Here is a 16687-nt window from a genome sequence, read left to right on the forward strand (position 1 = left end):
GATGCTGCCCACCGCTAGGAGCTGGGGAGCAGTGCCGGAGCCCCTAAGGAGGCGGTGCAGGAAGCCCGCGCCTGCAGTCGGGCCCGGGGCTCCGCTGCTCCTGGCTGCCCGGCCCGCGTGCACATCATCCGGCGGGACGGGCTCCGGAGCGGGCGCATCTCCCGGGCCCGGAGCCTCACCGCAGCCGGGTCTGCCTTCCCCGCTGCACGCGGTCTCCTTCGAGGGGAAACCGAACCCCCGTTGCAGGGCGCTCTGGACCGGGAACGAGGGGGTGGGGGAACCGGGCCGCTGGCCGAGATCGGCGTCGCCCCGCGAGCCGGCTCCTCCGCACCACCCGCTCCCCCAGAGACGGGCTGGTCCCGGTGCCCGCACGGACCCCGCCTCGGAGGACTGTCCCCGCCGAGCCCCGCCCGCGAGGGCCCGCCCCGCGCATGCGCTCCCCTCCCGGCTGCGGGCCCGGCCCCGCCCCCTCCGGGGCCGCGCGCTCCCGAGTCACGCGCCGAGGCTCGCGCCGGCGCACGGCGGCACTTCCTGGGGACGCGGGCGGGCGGGCGGTGCCTCAGCGCGGGGGTCGCGCCCGCGCCCGCCCCGGGCCTCCGCCCCTCTCGGAGCGTCCGGGAAGTTTGGGTTTGGGGCGGGGAAGGGCTTTGAACTGGCTGGGAATTGTGAGGAGAGGCCGCTGGTTTCCGGAGGCGCCTGGGGGACGCGAGGGCCTCAGGGACCTCGGTGCCGGCCGTAATTAGGCTGCGGCTTGCACCTGCGGCCAGTCCAGGGACTGAGATTTTTAGAGATCGCCTCACCTTCCTCACCCCGCCAGGAGCTCCGAGAACTTGGTACCAAGCTGCCCCGGCCTCCTGTCCTGGAGGATTGGAAACCCAGCCCTCCCGGGGCGCCCCGGCTGCCTCTGGGTGAGGGGAGAGGGGAAGGCGCTCGGGGCCTGGGACTTGGTGGTGCTTGGGGCGGGGGCGGGGTGGCTCTCAGTGGGGTGGCTCTCGGCCCCTGGGCTTCCCGGAGCCACTTGGAGGAGCTCAAGCGGACTCCAGAGTTTCTGTAATATCCCATCACATGGTCCTTAGCCTCTGTTTGAAACGTGTCCAGAGACACGGATGTCAAGTTCTTTTCTTTTTTATTTTTTCTTTTTTTTTTTAGGATTTTATTTATCCATTCACGAGAGACACACAGAGAGAGGCAGAGACACAGGCAGAGGGAGAAGCAGGCTCCCTGTAGGGAGCCCGGTGCAGGGCTCGATTCCAGGACCTCGGGGTCACGCCCTGGGCCGAAGGCAGATGCTCAACCACAGAGCCACCCAGGGGCCCCTCAATTCAGGATTTCCTGACAGGATGCTGGTTTGGGTGGCTCCCTCCACCCTAGATACCCTTTGTGAAAGGCCATCATTTCCCTTCGCAGCCCTGTGGAGAATGCAGTGGCCATGTGTACCTGCTTCTCTGCTTGGTCCCCCTTGGGCATACCCTGGGAAGGGGCCTCTGTGGCTAAAGAAGGGCTGGTCAGTTGGTTGCTTTGTAATTTCCTAGGTTTTCTTGGCTGTTTCTTTGGGGTGGAGATCATTTGGGCATCTGGTCCCCAGGGAATCTGGGAGGAAAAGGGAAGTCCTTAGAAAGGAGTTAGGTGCCTCCTGGGGTGGGGCTTACCTGGCTAACCTGCCCTCTGCACTGGGAAGTCTTTCTTTTTCCTTATATGCATCCCTTTTCTGGGTTTAACTACACAGAACACCAAGTAGTGGCAGGGAATTGTAGTACCAGAGAGCCATGTGGTCCCATCTGTTCTTTTTGCAGATGAAGAAGCTGATACTTCATAAAGGAAAGAGCTTTCAGGGTCACAGAATCAGCTGGTGGCAGAGATAGGACGCAGGTCTCCTGATTCCCAGGCCCATTCTCGTTCCCCTACTCTATGTATGTTAAGGGTCAGCACAAAACAGATGGCACATTTCAAATGGGTAATTTGAGGCAGGGTGTGGGGAAACAACTCTGGATAGTGAAATGTTCTGGAGCTAGTAACAGTGGGGTCTTACACCTGGAGGCAGAGAGCCTCTATAGAGGGTCATCTTGCTAGAGCTGGGACTTCAGGTCAAGGGGCTCAGGAGGGAGGTTGGAGAAATAAAACTCTCATTTGTCAAGGTTTCTCATGGACCAAACCCAATAGGAAGTCAGAGGGCAAGGGAGTCTTGAGCCCATACAGGTAAATTCTAGGGCCACAGAATAGGTAGAAAAGGATGCAGAAAGTACCTGGAGGAGCAAATGAAAGATAATCCAGCATAACCTGCAACCTTACTTCTACTGGCTTATGCAGAGTTTACAGGTCTTGAGCACTTACTCTGTTGGTAAGGTTGGGTAGTGGGTGGTTAGTAAGGTTACTCTGTGTTATGTCCATTATCCCATTGCATTTTTTCTAAACCCCATTTTCTCCATCTGATAGATAAGGAGACTGACTAGCAAAACAACCGAGGAATGGAGATGTGAATAGCTAAGCTGCCACGTGTCTCTCTGGGATCTTATCTTGTGTGTAGTAGTTCCTCTGTGGATGTTTGTGTGGTGGATGGATGGATGGATGAATGAATGAATGAGGAGCAAACACATATAGGATTAGATGGTGCATCTCCCTGAAGATCCTTCGTGTGCCTGTTCTCCATGGGGCTGGAGGCTCTCTGCTGAGGTGAGACTCGTGCCTGTTGGCGTCTCTGTTGCTGGCTTGTAATGAGCCAGGTATTCAGGTTAAAACAGCAGGTATCTGGATCTGAAAAAAACCCTTTGACTTCTGGGCTTTCCTAGTGGAAGCTTTTGGAATTAAGCAGTTTTCTCTCTCTGAAGCCATCTTGATCCAGTCCTGATTTCTGGTGCCCCCACAATCTGGGCAGGGGTCCAGGGTGCTGCCTCTTCCTTGCTCAGCTCCTACCCATTGCTCCACCCATAAGCCCAGTTCTGCTAATTGCAGTGCTGGTGCTGCTCCTGGCACACAGCGTTCTTCAGGGATAAACCAGCTTCCGGTGTGGTGGGGAATTTTACCAGCATCTCTGAAATGGCCTGCCGTGGAGCAGAAAGCTTGGCATAAAGGTTTCATTTCCTTTCTCTGTGGTCTCTCTTCCTGCGCTATCTCTTTTTACAGTCCCCTTTAATTGGCATCTTTCTTCCTAGAGAGCCCCACACGGTCTTTTGTCCCTCGCTCATTGTTCGATCTCCTCTAGCATGGACGAGGAAGCTAACATAGATTGATCACTTGCTGTGTGCCTGCCACTGTGCCCCCTGGGTGCTCTCCATCATCTCATTTCACTTATTAGTGACACCCTCGGTAGGTAATGTTAGGGATGGGCCTTGCAGATGGAAAACCAAGACTTTGGTTGGGTAACTTGTTCAAGATCACTCAGCTGTTTAGGGTAGAGCTAGCATTTGACCTCTGGCCTAATTCCAAGGCCATCCTGGCACACTTCTCACCCAGGATAAGAAGCCCTGCTACTGCAGTATTTTTTTTTTTTTTACTGCAGTATTTATATTCATACTGACCTTTGCTATTCGGAGCTTTTTCCTGGTGCCATGGCCTGTGCCCCTGGGGCTTGGGTGTGTCGAATATGCTATTTCAGCCCACCCTGGTGGCTTTCGACATGGATCTACCTAACATTTGATTCCATCCACAGTCTGCCATGGATCTACCTAACATTTGATTCCATCCACAGTCTGCGTGTCCTCCCTCAATCATTTGCTGGTGACACCTCTTCCATGTGGTAGGCCGATTGACCTGTTTCTGAATAGCAACATGCAACCCGTTCTCTAAAGCCTAACTCCTTGGTCCCTTTTCACTGGCCCACATTCATAGCTCCTCAAGAAAAACACAAGGTGTCCTCCGCCACCCATCCTCCAGACTCAACCCGGACATTTATCTTGCAGTTGAATCTTGTTTTATTTAAGCAAAGTCAGCATGTAAAGCTGAGGGATAAATCTTCATTTTACAAACTTTTTTCACCACAGAGAGCTCCCCTGATGCATTCACTCGCTGGTGGCTTACCATGCTGTAAGGCCCTCTGTTAGAAGTTGGAGATGCCACCTCTCCGATGATGTCCCTCCAAGCTTGTTCACCTCCAGATTCCCAGACTCACCTTGTGGGCTTCCCCTAAAGGATTTAGCACATTATATCCTGTATTTACAGTAATTCAGATATGTAACTTACTTCATTGAGGGCAGGGACTCTACTGCAACTTCACCTGAAGAGACACCAATGAGGGCAGGCAGTGGAGAACAGGCTGCATAGGTAGAAGGCCCTACACGTCTGTCTGTCCAGATGGGGCCCCAAAAGTGGTAAGCTGTGTCCCTTGACCTGTATCATGGGCTGCCGCCTTTCTCAGGCCATTCCCTGAGCTTCCTGAGTCCCTATATGTTTGGTGCCACAAATAAAGGCCATCACTCCTGCTTTCACCACCAAGGGTGGGAGAGTCTTGGCCAGAACAGCAGCAGTTACTCCCCTGGGACCCAAGTCAGCTCAGAGAACCCATTTCCCATATGACCTAAGACAGACAGATGCTAGGGCCTTTCAGCAGAGAATGGGTGTGGCCCGGCATGACTCACCTGCTCTGTCGCCACCTACAGCTCGGTTCAGAGCCCTTGGGAATCAGATCTCTTCCCTGTCTTCCCTAGGAGAGGCACCCAAGGCTCTCTTGGCAGTTACCAGCCTGGGTTCCTGCTGGTGCAAATGCCTGTCATGGTCCCAGCGTCTCTAAGTCCAGATGAGTGCGGAGCCATCCAGTTGCAGGGTCACAGAAGACAGGTAGAAGCAGCAACCTGGAAAGCGGTGCTACGATCTGGGCATCACACAACCTCCATAGTACCTGGGCCCAGCCCAGAGCTCAAAAACATGCGGTTCTAAAGGAAAGAGGTTTGTTCTTTAAGTCAACCTGTTTTTGGCCACCTACTGCTGCCGAGTGAATAGGGACAAGCGGGACCATGAGAAGGCAAAACCTACCCCTACCCCTGGTGGTCTCAGTCTCTAAATCAGTGCAAGGCAGGGTGACAAAGGCTGTACAGAGCTGTCTGGGGAGAATGGAAGAGAAACTAACTCATCTTTCCCCGGGGGATGGGCGAGCACAGGAGATATTTGCGCTGGGCCTTGAAATGGGGATCCTCCCGGAGTAGATCCTGCATCTTTGTAGAGTGTTGTGCAGTATATTGTTCGGGGGCAGGGGCGGGGTGGGGATGACATCAGGGTGACGTCGACAGGAGATTAGAATCAAAGGCCTGTCTGGGTCCAGCAGCAAAGGGCCTTAATGGGTCACTTGGATGTGGGACCTTCTGAAGGTGGAGGGGAGACATTGAACTGATCATGTTGTGGAGAGATCACAGTGGCAGCAACATGGAGGATGAATTACAAGGTCAAAGGTGTGGAGGGATGCTGGGTAGAGCAGGGTTAGACTGTCACAGGAAAGGACATTTGAGGACCTCACCTGTGGGGTTAGAAAAGTGGGTTGGTGCCTCTGAACCCACCTGGGTCTTTGGTTCTTATCAACCATCTCCCCCCCTCCATTCTCCTGGTTGATTACCTTGATTGCCCGTGCTCTGTTCTAGGGGTGCTGTGACCTGTTTGGGTGTTGACCCCATCTAATTTCCCTGTTTGACAGTTCTGTCCACCCAGCACTTTAGACGAGACCTCAGCTCCTTGGAGACCAGCTGGTAGGAAGCTGTACCATGCCCTGGGGTCCTCCCCACTCCCACCCTGGCCCTGACTTGGCTCTCTCCTCTGTCATCGTCCTCCAGCCCCCAGATTGGAAATGTCAACTGTGCCATCCTTTCCATAACTCTTTCCAAAAGGAGGCATGAGACACTATGTCTCATGGGGAGATGTGGACAAGCAGGAACTAGAAAAATGGGTTAAAGGGACCTTGGGATGTTGGTCTCAGAACGGAAGGTGAACTACAGGGCAGTCCCACAGAGTGACCCAGCAAGTATGAGCCCCTTGATTTAAGTTTAGATCAGTTCTATAAAATATAATCCAAAAACCAGAAGTATGTGTCTTGTCCTAATCCCCTCCCTGTAATCGCAGGCTAGGGTTACAAGCACTGCCTCTGCTTGCTCTACTTGTTTGTACAACTGTCATGTCATGATTCTTGGGCCAGTAGACTTCAGCAACCAGTCAACAAACAGGTTGTTGGGCCCACAGTGTGCCCACCTTGTACTGGCTGGGATGGGATATATAGACACCCCCTGCTGTGTCCTCAGAAAACCAGCATTTTAATCTAGTTGGGAAAGCTAGATGCATGTGAGAACCAACTAGAAAGCAGAAAAGAGGAGTAGTCAAGAGGGCAAGGAGGAGGCAGGTGGTCCAGGGGCAGGATTTAGCCTAGATCTAGCGGGCGGTCTATGCTGCATCCCCGCCAGCCCCAGTATAAATTTGGGGCACAAGGTGGACTCCATGCTGCCCTCACAAGGAGCTGTGCCCCTATTTCCCAAATGTTCACGCTGTTTTGGCAGTCTGCATCTTTCTGCTCATCAGGATTCTCCATTCATCCTTCAAGGTGCAACTTAAACACCTTTATTTTTCATGAAGACTCTTCCCTTCCACCAGCCAGCATGGTGCTGATCTTCCACAGCCCTTTATTATAACTCTGTTGTGACATTGATTCCATCTTGTCATGTATCTGTGAACGTTGTGTACCTTGTCATGTATGCATTTGTATTTTTGCCAGTTCCACTAGATCTTGAGCTTCTTTTTTTTTTAATTTTTATTTATTTATGATAGTCAGAGAGAGAGAGAGAGAGAGAGAGAGGGACACAGGCAGAGGGAGAAGCAGGCTCCATGCACCGGGAGCCCGACGTGGGATTCGATCCCGGGTCTCCAGCATTGCGCCCTGGGCCAAAGGCAGGCGCCAAACCGCTGCGCCAGCCAGAGATCCCTTGAGCTTCTTATAAACAAAGAATATGCCTGATGTATTTCTCAAACTCCCAGTGAGCAGCCTACAGTGGTACCCTGCTCAGAAAATGTCCATTAAGTGGGTGAGCAATAGTTTAGTGGATTCAATTCTCCCTGGTATATGGGTTATATAAAATCAGTCTGTAAAAACAATCCTAAAACTAGAAGAAGGAGGTACCTGTTTTCTGGGGATAGTTTCTTTCTTTCTTTCTTTCTTTCTTTCTTTCTTTCTTTCTTTCTTTCTTTCTTTCTTTCTTTTCTTTCTTTTGTAAATTTATTTTTTATTGGTGTTCAATTTGCCAACATATAGAATAACACCCAGTGCTCATCCCATCAAGTGCCCCCCTCAGTGCCCGTCACCCAGTCACCCCCACCCTCTGCCCACCCCCCCTTCCTCCACCCCTAGTTCGTTCCCCAGAGTTAGGAGTCTCTCATGTTCTGTCTCCCTTTCTGGTATTCTGGGGACAGTTTCTGATAGGGGACACACGGTGAAATGAAAGATCACTGTAAGCTGGACTTGAGTGGTCACACAAGAGGAGTATCCAGTGGTCTCTTGGTCTTGACCTTTTAGGACCAAAGGGACGAAAAGAAGGTGTGAGTGGCAAGAATGCCCTCCCTCAGACTTGGAATCAGGATGAGGGACTAGTTCTGATTCCATTTTTGGTGACAATACACTTGCTTTATTGACCTTCTGGGATTGTTCTGTGAACCAAATGAGATAAGAAATATGTGAGTTCTTTGAAAAGGGTAACATGTTACTAGAATATGAGGCATCGTTGTGTTTTCTTTTTTTTTTTTTTTTTCATCGTTGTGTTTTCGTCTTATTCCTGATTCCCTACCACTCCTTCATTCTTTTTGTAAAGAAACTTTCAAGTTACCCGCTGCTGAGGCCAGCTGGGAGGAGCCTAGCCTGTCTTCACCAAGTTCCCCTTTAGGCCCAAAGATTATATCCAATGTGGAAGGATGTGGTTTTTTGTCATCCAAACCAGGTAACTCTGAGTAAGTCACTTCAATTCTCTATGCCTTGGTATCCTCATGTGTAAAAAGAACATCATAATATACTCCTCCCACCTCCTAGGGCTTGGGGGAGAATCAGCTGAGATTGTGAATATGACAGTGCCTTGTAAACTGTAAAGGTCTGTCCAAATGCTGTGGATTTACTTTTTAATCTGTGCTTGAGGGCTCTGGATGAAATTTGCCAAGACCGTTCCACATCTAGACAGTGACATCATATGCACGTTATTGGAGTCCAGGGTGGGGCACAGAAGGTGGCATGGGTCATGGGGGCAGGGTTGAATGCAGAAGGAACCCCACCCACTGCCCACCTATAGAGGACCTGATTGTGGTCCTACCTGAAGAAATGCAATCTGGTTTCTAAAGTGTCAGAGACTCTGCCGTGACCTCTGTGCTCAGGGGCACTTGGACCATAGCTCAAGAGTTGGGGTTACTGTGATTTAGTTCTCTGTCTCTGGGGTCTCAGATTGGTTCCCAGACATGGCAGGCATTCAGGGGAAGGCTGTTGTGAACAGATAGGGTGTTTTGTGGGAGCTCAAGTCATCGTATTCTCACTTCTTTTGTTTGCAAATTCCAGTTGTAGAGAAACATTAAAGGAAAAAAGAAAGCTTTGGTAAGATGGTAGCATGATGCGTGCTTGGAAATATGACTGGCTAGTGTTAATGAAAGGTCAGGCTTCAGAAATGGGGTATCGCCATCCCGGTGCTTTATTGATCCCAGGGGGTGGTAAAGCGACATTGGTTTGGATCCCTTCATTGGCCCTGCTGGTCTGGATCTGAAAGGAGATGGTTTAGTCAACAAATATTTGTGAGTATTTATTGTGTGCTTGGCCCTGTACTGAGTACTTTGGGGAATATGGAAAAGGTCAAGTTGTGGCTTCTGTGCTGGACGCACTTATACCAGATTTGAGAAGAAAAGATGACTATATAGGAGCAGTAGAGGCTGGCAGGCCTGTGTGCGCAGGGCCAAGGGCGTGGTAGGTAATTATTGGCAGAGGAAGGCAGAGGCGAGGATTCTCAAAGGCTCTCAGGGGCGGGTAAGCTTTCTGGAGGAGGTAGAAATATGTGAGGAAGACAGAGTCAATCACTGAGACTCAGATCTGCTCCCCAAGACATCTTCTTTTCCTTTCTGGCTCCAATTAGGAGATCAAATCAGTCTTCCATGGCTGCCTAGCAAATGAGCCAGCTTAGCAGCTCAACACAGTACCCCTTCATTATCTCCTGCGTCTGCTGGTCATGTGTCCGGGCAGGACGTGCTAGCCGCCAGCTGGAGGTTGCTCTCGGCTCACGGAGGCCACTCAGTCTTTTCATCTTCAGTTTAGTGATGGGGCCTCATGTTCTCCCATGCTTGGAGTCTCTGACTTCCTCTACTGTTATCAGCAGGAGTAACCCCCCCTTTTTAAAAAAGACTATTTGAGAGCGAGAGAGAGAGACAGTGAGTGAACAGGGGGAGGGAGAGGGAGAGAGAATCTCATGCAGACTCCCCACTGAGCCTAACACGTGACTCAATCTTATGACCCTGAGATCATGACCTGAGCCAAAATCAAGAGTTGGACACTTAACTGACTGAGCCACCCAGGCTCCCTGGGAAACTCTGCTTTTAAAGGACTTATGTAAAAAAAATAAAATAAATTAAAAAAAGGACTTATGTGATTAGGTCAGGCCCACCTGGATAATCTCATTTGATTAGCACAAAGTTAACTGATTAGTAACCTTAATTACCATCTTCACCATTTTCGAGTGTACAGTTCAATGGCATTAAGTGCATCTACATTGCTGTGCAACCATCAGCACCATCCATCTCCAGAACTCTGCCAATGTCTTCAGGTTTTCTTTGTGATGTGGCATGAGCTAGGATTTTCCTTTTTAAGGCAGAATAGCATCTGTTTTGTGTAGAGACCACACTTTGCTTTTCCACTCATCAGTCCTTTGGGTCCTTTAACTGCTTCCCTCTTGTGGCTGTGGAGCATAATTCTGCATCTGCAATAACGATATGAACTTGGGTGTGTAAATCTCTCTCCAAAACCAGAAGTTAAATTTCTGAATTATATGGTAATTCTATTTTTAATTTTTCGGGGTGTGGAGACCCACCATTCTGTATTTCAGGGTGGCTGCACCAGGTTACATCCCCACCACTAGTGTGTGAGGATTCCGGTTTCTCCACATCCTTGCCAACACCTACCAGTTTCTGTTTTTTGGATAACGGTCATCCTGAATGGGTGCGAGGTGATATCTCATTGGTGTTTTTATTTGCATTTCTCTAATGATCAGTGTGTTGAGCATCTTGTGCTTGTTGGTCATTTGTTTATGGGTCGTGACATCTTGATTAAGATACCCCTGCCAGCAGATGCATTGCATACCCTCATTGTAGGAAAAGTATGTAAAGGGCCAGAGTGCCATGTAGATTAATGTTGCCCAGGGTGGGAGGTGGGGAGGAGCAGCGTGGGCCGAGGGTAATGGGAATGGGCTTTCTTTTCAGGGATAATGAGATGTTCTAAACTTAGTTGTGATGGTTTCACAACTCTGTACGCATACTAAAAACCATTGAATTGTGGTTTAAATGGGTAAATTTTATGCTATGTGAAGTATCTCTCAACAAAGCTGCTTTAAAATGCTGCCTTTTGAAAGTCTAAGTAGAATAGTAACAGTGGCAACAGCGAATATTACTGTTTCATTAGCTCTGCTGAGCAGGAGTGAGTGCCACCCCCTTGCACTGATCCACATTCCTACCCAGAATTTCAGTCACCCTGCCTCTCTCTGGTTTCCCAAATCAAATTTTATTCCTTCAAGTCTGATTCTGTCTTAGGTTCTTCTAACCCAGGAGACATCTTTTGTCATCTGCAGGGACAAGCAAACCTCTGTATTTGGCAGAAATGGAAAGTTAGCACAGAATCAGCCAGCCTGGGGGTCTCCGGGTCTCATGCCCTCATCCCGGATTTGCAGAGGCTCACGGGAGGGACAATGTCATAGTTGGTGGAGCCCATCAGGAACAGGGTGAGAAGTTGCCTGAGCTGTGCCCTAAAAGTGCCCCTGCCCACTCCCCACACCTGTCACACACACACCCCATTGTCTGTGGTGCCTGGAGGCACACCCTTTATCAGGCTTGTTTCTCATATCAGTCTGAGTGAAGCAGGGTTTGGGGGGCATAAGAGTCAAGGGTGTCATGAGTTGGGGAAGAGGGAAACTGCAGTGGTAGACAGCCCCGGACATGTCACTGTGGCATGAGGCCAGCCCCGAGCCAGCCGGGAAGCCTCCCCAAGATCTTGTGCTTTCTCAGGCTTGGGGCCTTTGGGCTTCAGTCACAGAATGGCATGTGTGTACGGAGAGCTTTCCCGAGGCTTCACTCTGAGTGACTCCAGCTTAGCACGTCTCTCCTGGGTAAATCTGGAGGTCTGCTTACTGGCCTGGTAAGAAAGATAAGGGGCTAAGCTAAAACAGCTGGAGGAAACATGGCAAATATCTGAAGGCTTGAGGTGCCAGAAGCATATTTGGGTAGAATTGGGGGTAGAGGGTTGTCAAGTCCCTCTGGTCCAACGATGATGCTTCTGGAGGTCCTGGACATTACCAAAAAGAGTGTCACCCCTCCACCCACCATCCTTTTCAAAATGAGATACCAGATCCAAGAGAGGAAGTGGCCAGCCCGGGCTGCATGGCCAATTAGTAATAGAGCTCCTGGCCCCTAGCTCTCCTGCCCGCTCCACTCCAGCTCCCCATGGCTTCTCTGGCCCGCCCAACAGCCTCTGGTTCTGGAGCCTTCATTGCAAAGGAGGAGCCAGCAGAGTGGACCTCAGGGCGCCTCTGTATACCTGAGCTACAAATGTTCATCCTTCCCCATGCTGCTCCCATGGCTTTCTGCGGAGCGGGCTCCCTCCTGGTTTGCTTTCTCCTTCCTCTGCTGCAGCCCCCTCAGCCTGCATGCCTGTGCCATCTGGAATGGAAGCTGTGCTAAGGAGCTGCGTAGCTTTGACCACCCCCTCTGCCATGTTCTGCCCAGGGTGGGCCCACACCAACACAGATTTACTAAGTACAGGAGTGCTCCTTTTTATTTATCTCTGATTGCTTAGAATAAAATGTCGCTTCTCAGACTTCAGAGTCTTCCCACGTAAGTAGTGACAATGAAAAAAAATTATTTGCACAATCTTCCCCTTGGTATTTAATATAGTTCCTCACGCTCTCCTGCTCAGATTTGCATGATGCGTGAGGTCTGTGGCCTCGGTGGGTTAGATGCCTGGCTCTCTCCTTGTGGCCTGCAGTGCTGCTGTGGCCCAGATTTGTTCCCTGAGGTCAAGGTGCTAGTAGGTCCTCTCTGTCTTGGAAAGTCTGAACTGCATCCCTTGTATGAGGGGAGATGCCAGTTCCTGCTTCTCTCCACCTCTGCCCCCCCATCCCTCTCTTCCTCCCTTCTGTTCTTCTTTGCCTTCCTTCCATCTCCAGATCTCCTCACCCTTGTGACCACGCATCCTCTGGTCACTCCCCATGTGCAGCGCCTGTTCCTTTGTGTGCAGCTATGACAACCTAGTTGGCCCCTTCATCGTTATTGGTGATGCCAATCATCTGGGAGTGGCTCAGGTCAAACCTGGTCGAGAAGCTGGGCTATTCCCCAGGCGAGAATTTCCTCCACCTTATTTTGCTCATGAGGGTAAGCAGTGGGAAGATTGTGTTGCCTCTTGGCCAAGGGGCAGCAGGGAGGCAGTGCACCCAGGGTCTGCGTGCAGTGGCCATGGCATTGCAGTGCAGTGACTCCCAGGACAGGGTGTTGTGCGGGAGGAACAGGGTCAGGGTGCTTAGCCCTGTCGTCTTCTCCACCTGGAATGTTGCTTTTGGGTGCTGTCTCTTGGAGCTTGGAGGTCCAGGTTGTGTTTGCACCAGGGAGGCTGTCCCTAAAACCCTCACCCATCTCGGCCATGATTCTTCCTGCAGCTCCTGGCCTTTTTTTTCTGGCCGACACAGGACCGAGAAAGTGGCCACGAAGCAGTTGTTTCCACCCTGTAAGCAGGAGCCTCCTATCCTGGCCTCTGGCCTGTGTTCTGGCCACCCTCACTTCGCCTGTTTCCTCCAGAGGAGCCATATCTCCTGCTGCCTCCGTTCTGCTAAATGCAGTCTCATCTGCCTGCCTTCTGCCCCCGTCATATCTCTGCTGAGACCAGCTGTGCTAGGCCATTCCATCATCGGGAAGCCAGCCCAGTTGGCTCCCCTCTGTGCTGTCGTGTTCCCCTCTGCCTGCGTCCATCGAAGCATTACCACCTTGTATGGTGCCCAGCTGTTGACACGTCTGTACCCCCTGCTGGATTCTGAGCTTGCTGAGGGCAGGGGTGTCGGTATGGACCCCAGACCTTGCTGTGTTCCTGTCACTTGCTAAGTGAGTGCATGAAGGAAGCAGCAGCAGCCAATAGAACCACATTTGTTAACCGTGCTTATGCATCCTGACTCTGATGGCATGAAGTCTCCGGAGGGAAATGTATCCACCGGGGGCTGGGGGAGCCAATATATGAGGGGCTGTGTGTAGTTACATTTCCACTGATTCTGCAGCCTGTGAGTTTCCTGTTGCTGCTAAAACAAATTCCCACACTCAGTGGCTCTAAACAACACAAATATACGAACCTGCAGTTCTTGGGTAAGAAGTCTGAAATGAGTCCCAGTGGACGAAAACCAAGGTGTCTGTAGGTCTGTGTTCCTTCTGGAGGCTTCCATTTCCCTGCCTTTCAGAGTCTGGAGTGGGCCTGGGTTCCTTGGCTTGCAGCCCCTTTGTCATATCACCTCAACCTCTGACTCACACGGTCTCATCTACTATGCACTCCAACCTCCTGTGTCCCTATTATGCGGACCCTTGTGGTTTTATTGGGCCCACTGAGTCATGCAGGATAATCTCTCCTTCTCAAGATCCTTAACCTAATCACGCCAGCAGAGTCCCTTTTCCCCGTGTAAGGTGACATATCCACAGGTTCTGGGGATTAGGATGTAGACAGCTTTTGGGGGGGCATTGTTCAGCTTATCCTGTGCAGGACGCCCAGAGGCCCAGCTTCTGCTGTGTGTTCCTATTTGCATGTCTCTCTTCCCATCATTCAGGAGCTTGTGCTGGCTCTTCCAGGAAGTCTTCCCTAAGCCCCGTCTCCCTCCAGCTGGATGCACCTTGGCCTTGATTCCTGCTGCTGAGCTTGACCACGAGCACTTCTCTGGTCTGTGCATCTTTCCACTTCCAGGCCGATACTCTAAGAACCTTTCTTTCTTCTCCCTGGAATCTTCTCCCTTTCCCAGTTTGACCTTGCCTGTCCCACCTCTTTCACTCTGCTCCCCCCACTCTCAGGCAGAAGCCCTGGGTCGGCAGAACTCAGACACCCCTCCACTTAATGACTACCACAATGCTTTCAATTCTTTGTAAGTTAGTCTGCACCCCCGGAGCATGGGGGAGCATCTTGGGGCATGGGGCCACACCTGATTAATCCTGGCACTCGGAGCCCTGGCACATGGCACGTGTTGTCAGAATGGTGTGAAGCAGCTTCTCTGCCATTTAGCTTTTAAGCTGTGCATGGTCTGTGGCTTGCACTGGTACAGCACTTGGCATCTACTGTCCCATATTATGAGTTATTTTTTTCTACCCTGCTTCTTCCCCATCCCCAAACACAATTAGAACAGAGGTCTCCAGCCCTGCACAGTCTTGGAACCACCAGAAAATCAGAAGGTTGAGCCAAATGAAAATGTCACTGTGTGACCATTTTTAACCTGCAGGATACTAAATGTCTTTTGACAAGAAGACAGTGTTCATTGTCCAGGGTGTCCTGATGCAAGTGATGGCCAAGTCTTCAGGCCTCCTTCCCTGTCTCTTCCTTCCTCCCTCTTGACACGGGCTCCCTTTCATATATATATTTATTTAAATGGCAAACCTGACATCAACTTGTTGATTGACATCAAGAGCTAGAACTGCCCGGCTAAGCAGCTCCATCTCCCTCTTGCAGCAGAAACATCTCCCTATAAAGACAAATTGGTATTACAGAGTTGCTTCATAAGCAGCAGACTCAGATGGCTTCAAAAAAGAGTGGGTTCAGACTCAGGGGCCTGTGTGGGGATGGGCCAGCCCAAAGCAGATGCGCTGCAGCTTGGCTGAGTGCCTCCTCCAGCAGGCTTGCTACACAAGGCAGGTTTTCTCTGTAGGACAGAATGTGCCCTGTGAGGTGTACGAGGTGGGTACTAGGTGTACGCTCTGATTACCACAGGGTCATGGGTGATCCTGGCATAGCCCGATCCCTGCTGAGAGCAATTGTTACAGCCCCCAGGGAAACTGGTGCTGTGGGCTTTGGGTGATTTCCCATCCCTCCCTCCCTTCCTCCTGCATCTCCTCCCTCCCTCCATCCTTCTTCCTTCCTTTCTTTCTGTATTGTCTTTTTATTCTTTTCTTTCTGGGGGCTCTTTTTAAAAATTAAAATTAAAAAAATTTATTTATTTATTTATTTATGAGAGAGAGCAAGTGGGTTCAGGGGGCAGGGACAGAGGCAGAAGGAGAGATAGTCCCAAGCTGTCTGCTGAGCATGGAACCCCACACGAGGCTCGATCTCACAACCCTGAGATCATGAGCTGAGCCAAAACCAAGAGTCAGATGCTTAACTGACTGTACCATCCAGGTGCCCCTTAATTATAGTTTATTCACTAAAATAAAGTGCACAATTAAGTACAGAGTTCAGTAAGTTTTGACCGGTCCATACACTCATGTAACTGCTATGTTAATTACCCCAGAGAGCTCATTCCCTTGTGCCTTTTCCAGTTAAGCACCTTCCCAAATGTCCATCAACTAAAAAGATAAATGAATGGATAAACAGAGTGTGGTCTATCCATACAACAGCATATTAGTCAGCAGTAGGAAAGGAGCATGGACCCCTGCTACAACACAGATGAACTCTTTTTTTAAAGATTTATGTAGAGAGAGAGAGCCCGAGTGCACATGGGGGGTGGGGGCAGAGGGAGAGAAGCAGACTCCCCACTGAGTCTGGAACCTGAGAGGGGCTTGATGTGGGGCTCCGGCTCACGACCCTGAGGTCATGACCTGAGCCAAAATCAAGAGTTGGACACTTAACCAACTGAGCCACCCAGGGGTCCCTGGATGAACTTTGAAAACATGATGCCGAGTGAAAGAAGCCAGACACAAAAGGCTTCGGAGTATACAAATCCATTTATATGCAACATCCAGAATCGGCCAATTTATAGAGGCAGAAAGCAGACGGGTCGTTGACAGAATGCTGTGAAGTGGCCTCTCTAGGGCTGGGCTGGGGTTTGGGGCAGAGCTGGTGGGTATCTGGTTTCTTCTGGAACTAGACAGTGGCAATAGTTGTATAATTCTATGAATATACTAAAACCCACTGTACTGTACTGATTACAAAGGTGAACTTTATGGCATATGAAATGTATTTCAATATATTTCAATAAAGCTGTCATTTAAAAAAAAGATATGGAACATTCCCATCACCCCAGAAAAACTTTTATGCCTCTTGCCAGCCAGTCCCACCCTCCCCCAGAGGCAGCCACAGTGGCGTCTTTTTCCAGCATAGATGAATTGTGTCTGTTCAGGAACTTCCTATAATTTGAATCATATATTAGGTGCTCATTTGCTTAAGCCTTCTTTTGCCAGGCATAATGTTTTTGAGATTTGCTCATGCTGTTATGACAGTAGTTTGTGTCCTTTTTTCCCCCCTGAGTAGAATGACTTTACCACAGTTTCTTACAGATGGACACCTGGGCTGTTTCCAAATTATAGCTATGATGGATAAAACCAGTATGGG

At 50.4% G+C, this 16687-nt stretch overlaps 1 long non-coding RNA gene across 1 annotated transcript in view; it reads left to right on the top strand.

Annotated features, from left to right (window-relative positions):
• Positions 1 to 533: 533 nt before the first annotated feature.
• The window catches only part of LOC140598099 (uncharacterized), a 37972-nt gene continuing 21818 nt past the window's right edge, over positions 534 to 16687 (top strand). Inside the window, exon 1 of the long non-coding RNA XR_012000228.1 lies at positions 534 to 908. This is a non-coding gene — a long non-coding RNA (uncharacterized lncRNA). The remainder of the gene's footprint in view (positions 909 to 16687) is intronic.

This window comes from Vulpes vulpes, chromosome 3 (assembly GCF_048418805.1).
Source record: "Vulpes vulpes isolate BD-2025 chromosome 3, VulVul3, whole genome shotgun sequence".
Lineage (NCBI taxonomy): Eukaryota > Metazoa > Chordata > Mammalia > Carnivora > Canidae > Vulpes > Vulpes vulpes.